This window comes from Zalophus californianus, chromosome 12 (genome assembly GCF_009762305.2).
Source record: "Zalophus californianus isolate mZalCal1 chromosome 12, mZalCal1.pri.v2, whole genome shotgun sequence".
In the NCBI taxonomy this organism is placed as follows: domain Eukaryota; kingdom Metazoa; phylum Chordata; class Mammalia; order Carnivora; family Otariidae; genus Zalophus; species Zalophus californianus.
This window is the reverse complement of record NC_045606.1, coordinates 20714296-20720295: the sequence shown is the minus strand read 5'-3', so window position 1 is coordinate 20720295 and position 6000 is coordinate 20714296.

Here is a 6000-nt window from a genome sequence, read left to right as displayed (position 1 = left end):
TCAAGAATGTTATATAAATGGAATCAAATAGTATATAACTTTTAAGATTGGCTTAATTCTTTGCAGGTCCATGCATGTTGTTGCATTTATCAAGAGTTCATTTCTTTGTAGTGCCGAGTAATATTCCATAGTCTGGATATATTTTTTAAAAATCATTTAATTATTTAACCATTTACCTGTTGAAGGACATCTGGGTTCTTTCCAGTTTTTTGGTGATCATGAATAAAGCTCTTCTTAATAACCATGTAGATGTTGTCCTCTCTCTGGGATGAATGCCCAAGAGTGCAATTGCTAGGTCATTGGGGAAGCATATATTTAATTTTTTTTTAAAGATTTTTAGAATTTATTTGACAGTGAGAGACACAGCGAGAGAGGGAACACAAGCAGGGGGAGTGGGAGAGGGAGAAGCAGGCTTCCTGCTGAACAAGGAGCCCGATGTGGGGCTCGATCCCAGGACCCCAGGATCATGACCTGAGCCGAAGGCAGACGCTTAATGACTGAGCCACCCAGGCACCCCAAGCATATATTTACCTTTTTTTTTTTTTTAAACTTGCCGAGCTATTTTCCACAGCGACTATACCACTCTGGTGTTTTACATTTTCACCAGAATTGTAGGAGAAATCTTGTTTCTCTGCATCCTCACCAACAATATAGTGTTGTTAAAGACTTAAAAAATAAGTCTATTTTTTACTTGAGCCTTTCTGCTACAGGTGTAGTGATCTCTCATTATTTTAATTCACATTTCTCTAATGGCTAATGATGTTGATCTTTTCACGTGCTTATTTGCCATCTGTATTTCTTCTTCAGTGAAGTATCTGTTCATGTCTCCTGCCCATTTTTTAATTGGATTGTTTTTTTGTTTGGGAGTATTTTTTTTTTTTTTTTACTGTTTTGAGAGTTATTTGTACATTGTGGACACCAGTCGTTTGTTGCATGTATGGCTTGCAATTATTTTCTCTGTCTATAGCTTGTCTTTCCATCCTCTAGCAGTGTCTTTTGCAGAACAAAAGTTTTTACTTTTGATGAAGTTCAGTTTATCAGGTTTTCCTTTTATGGATTATGCTTTTGGTGTCAAGCTTGAAATCTCTTTCTCTAGCCTTCCATCCCAAAGAGGTTTTATCTTACGTACTTTTCTAAAAATTTTATAGTTTTATATTTAAGTCTCTGAGTCATTTTGAATTAATTTTTATAGAGCGTGTGAGGCTTAGGTTGACGTTCATTTTTGGAAAGAAGGGGGCCTAGGAATATGTGATTGTTCCAGCACTATTTGTGGAAAAGGCTATCCTTTGACCACTGAATTACTTATGTGTCATTGCGAAAAATTAGTTGGGCAGATGTGTGTGGGTCTACTTCCGGTTTGAGATAATAAAAAAAGATAAAGATAAAAAGGACAAAGCTTCAGGAAATTAGAGAGATGCCAACAAATATGGAAGATGGATAAAGTAATTCAGCATAAAGATAACTGCTACCCCTGAATAAAGAACCCCCTGAATGGAATGCCAGGTATAATGAAAGAGAATTTTCCTAAAATGAGGGAAGAAGTAGATCTGCAGATTGTAAGAACATATTGTGTTTCTTGGAATTTTGATAAAAATTTCTCAGTACAAAAATTACTCAACACCAAGACATAGACTAGTTCAGCTGTTAAACTTTGGGAATAAAGTAATTTTTTAGGAATTCAAACAGATAAGGCAAGCCATATTTAAGGGTGGGAAAAAATCTGGTTAGCCTCAGACTTCTCCAAGGCAATATTCCTTCTACTTTAACAATTTATCTGGGCCTGATAGTCTTGGGTCACATTTTCATTTTCTCAGAATTATTATTCAAGTATAAAGGCAAAAGCAGACATGTTCAAACGTGAAAGAATGAAAAGAATATGACAAACTTTCAAAACAACAAAGATAGCAACAACTGTTGGACAATGAAATGCAGTCCACTAAAATGTTGATCCCTATAAAGAACTCGGGAATAGAAAAGCCACATAAAGGGATTGGTGATGACGTTGATCTACTTAAATATTATGACCCGTACGAAACCATCATGGGAATGCTGATTACAGAACAGAGTATGAATGGGATACATCTGAGTAACGCAAAAGTAATAATAACACAACGAAAATCAGGAGGTGGAGGAATGAGGTGAGAGGAAATGTAAGATTTCCGATGCCTTTCTCTTTCAAAGCTGGGAGTCAAGAGCTACTGTTGCTATTCAAACATGTATTTTTAAATCTTTGGAGAGGATTTTATTTATTTATTTTTAAAGATTTATTTATTTATCTTAGAAAGAGAGAGTGAGAGAGCATGCGTGCGAGCGGGGAGAGGGGTGGGGGGGGGAGGGAGAGAAAGAATCCAAAGCAGTCACTGCGCTGAGCACAGAGACCAATGCAGGGCTTGAACTCACAACCCTGAGATCAAGACCTGAGTCGAGATCGAGAGTTGGAGGCTTAACCAACTGAGCCACCCCGGTGCCCTGTTTTAGAGAGGATTTTAAAACAATACATATCTCAATTTATTTTGTGTTTATTGATTTATTTTTATTTTTAAAGATTTTCTTTTTAAATAACCTCTACACCCAACGTGGGGCCTGAACTCACAAACCCAAGATCAAGAGTCGCACATTCCACTGACTGAGCCAGCCTGGTACCCCTGTATTTCAATTTAAACAATAGCTCCTGACCTCTAAAGAAGTAGCTTTTGGGGAATAATATCTCTTGTGGTGAAGAGATCTTTGAAGTTCAACGATTCCTTCAGTTTCATTTTAGTTTTTGTTTTCTTCTCTTAAATTAAAATTAAATACTGACAAATAATACTATGAAATCAGTTGTCATCCTAACACAATATAATACATACTATACGGCTCATTCATATTAATACTGATTAACACAAATTTTAAACCTTCTCTCAGTCCAGTTTCCAGCTTATTCAAATGGGGTAATTTGAAGAGAGTTTAACAAGGGGCCTTTTTACAAAGGTAGGGATGGGCTTTAGAGAAACCAACAAGGGGAAGTGCGGTATTCTAGAACTAGCAATAGCAGAGACCTGCCCTACTTAGCCTCAAAGGTAGAAGAAGAAGGAAAAGCTGCTAGAATGCAGAGGGTAGCTGGAGAAGAGGCTGTGTTCTTGGCCTCAAGTCCTGGGGATGCAGCTGAGGGATGAAGGCACCTACCTCACTTCTCCAGGCTTTTGTATCCTGCTGTGATTTTCACTGGCTAAATCCAACTAAAAACCTGATGAACCAAGCAATCTGCAGGTCAGCTCCCTAAAGAATAGAATGGGAAGGGTGGGGAGTGGGGATGAGAGGCAGATATCCAGATACTGTTAATAAACATAGCATTTGTTCTATTATCCCATTCTTTTAAAGTCAGCTCATAGAGTTGTGCCATCATCACCACTAATTCCAGGATTTTTAAAAAAGATTTATTTATTTATTTTGAGAGTGAGAGAGAGAGAGAGCACAAGTGGGAGTGGCAGAGAGAGACAGAGAGAGAGAGAGGGAGAGAGAGTCCCAAGCAGACTCCATGCCAAACCCAGAGCTGACATGGGGCTCAATCTCATGACCTGAGCTGAAACCAAGAGTTGGACACTTAACTGACTGTGCCACCCACGTGCCCCTAATTCCAGGATATTTTAATCACCTCAAAAAAGAAACCCCATACTCATTAACTGCCAACCTCCAATCCTCCCACGAACCCAACCCTAGATAACTACTAATATACTTTGTTTCTCTATATAATTTGCCTATTCTAGACATTTCATGTAAAAGCAATCATAGAATATGTGGTCTTTCATAAAATCATTGAATATACTGGCTTCTTTCACTTAACACAATGCTTTCAAGATTCATCCATGTGGTAGCGTGTGTGAGTCCTTCATTCATTTTACTGTCGAATGATATTCTGTTGTATAGATATACCAAATGTTACTTAATAATTCATCAATGGATGGACATGGGGGTTGTTTCCACCTTTCCGCCTGCTGTAGATATTAGTATAAAAGTGGACATGCTTTCATTTCGCTTGGGTATGTGTACCTTGGAGTAGATTGCTGGGTTAACTGGGAACTCTATGTTTAATTTTTTGAGAAACCACCAAATTGTTTTCCAAATTAGCTGTACCATTTTTCATTCCGATTAGCAGTGCATGAGGGTTCCAGTTTCTCCACATCTTCATCAACATTTTTTATTGTCTTTTTTATTTTAGCCATCCTGGTGCAGGTAAAATGGGATCTCCTTCGGATTTTGATTCTGACTTTGATTTTTGAGGGAGACTAGGGATAGTGAGGAAAAGATGTACAGCAGAAGTGGCCATTGGAAAGTCTAAGAATATTGGAAGCACCAAACTCCCAGTGATGGCAGTGTCTTTGATATCCTGGCCTTCTTTGGTTCCTACTCATTTTCAGAGCTTGCTTCTCCAGTCACTCCATTAATTCTGTGAAGCACAAAAGCTTTTAATTTGATGAAGTCCAATTTATGTTTTTTTCTTGGCAGCCTGTGTTTCAGGTGTCATGTCTGAAAAAACCAATGTCAAATCTAAGGTTGTGAAGATTTATACTTATGTTTTCCTCTAAGAGTTTTGTAGTTTGGGTTCTTTGATTTACATCTTTGATCCATTTCGAGTTAGTTTTTATATATGGTATGAGGTAGGAGGTCCAACTTTATTCTTCTGCATGTGGGTGTCTAATTGACTCAGCCCACTCTGTTGAAAGGACTATTCTTTCTTCATTGAACTATTTTGGCATCCTTGTCAAAAATAAATTGCCCATAAACATGAGGGTTTATTTCTAGATTCCCAATTCTATTCCATTGATTGTCTATTCTTGGCACAACTCTGTGATTGTCTATTCTTACATTCTTACTCTTGCCACACTGATTACTGTTGTTTTCTAGTACATTTTGAAACTGGAACATATGAATCCTTTATTTCAAGATTGTTTTGACTATCCAGGGTCCTTTGAGTTTCCATATGAATTTAAGGGTCAGCTTGTAAAGTTACACTAAGAATCTAGCTGAGATTCTGATAAGGATTGTTTTTTTTTTTTTTTAAAGATTTCATTTATTTATTTGAGAGAGAGAGAGAGAATGAGAGATAGAAAGCACGAGAGGGAAGAGGGTCAGAGGGAGAAGCAGACTCCCTGCTGAGCAGGGAGCCCGATGTGGGACTCGATCCTGGGACTCCAGGATCATGACCTGAGCCAAAGGCAGTCGCTTAACCAACTGAGCCACCCAGGCGCCCTCTGATAAGGATTGTATTGAATCTGTAGATCCATCTGGGGAATACTGCCATCTTAAAAATATTAAGTTTTCTGATACATGAACATAAGGTGTCTTTTCATTTATATAGAACCTCTTTAATTTCTTTAAATAACGTTTTATAGTTTTCAGAATATAAGTTTGTACTCCTTTGCTAAATTTTTTTTAAAGATTTTATTTATTTAATTGACAGAGAGAGAGAGAGAGACAGAGAGAGAGGGAACACAAGCGGGGGGAGTGGGAGAGGGAGAAGCAGGCTTCCCGCTGAGCAGGGAGCCTGATGCGGAGCTCGATCCCAGGACCCAGGGATCATGACCAGAGCCGAAGGCAGTCGCTTAACCAACTGAGCCACCCAGGCGCCCCTCCTTTGCTAATTTTTTTAAAAAGATTTTATTTATTTATTTGTCAGAGAGAGAGAGAGAGAGAGAGAGCACGAGCAGGGGGAGTGGCAGGCAGAGGCAGAAGGAGAAGCAGGCTCCCCGCTGAGCAAGGAGCCTGATGCGGGGCTCGATCCCAGGACCCTGGGATCATGACCTGAGCCGAAGGCAGACGCCCAACCAACTGAGCCACCCAGGTGTTCCTCCTTTGCTAACTTATTTTCTAAGTATTACATTCCTTGTTGCTATTAAAAATGGAATTGTCTTAATTTTATTTTCAGATTGTTTTCCTTTATTTTTGAAAGATCATTTTACGAGATATAGAATTTTTGGCCTACAGTCTTTTCCTTTCAGCACTTTGAGCGTGTTATCTCAC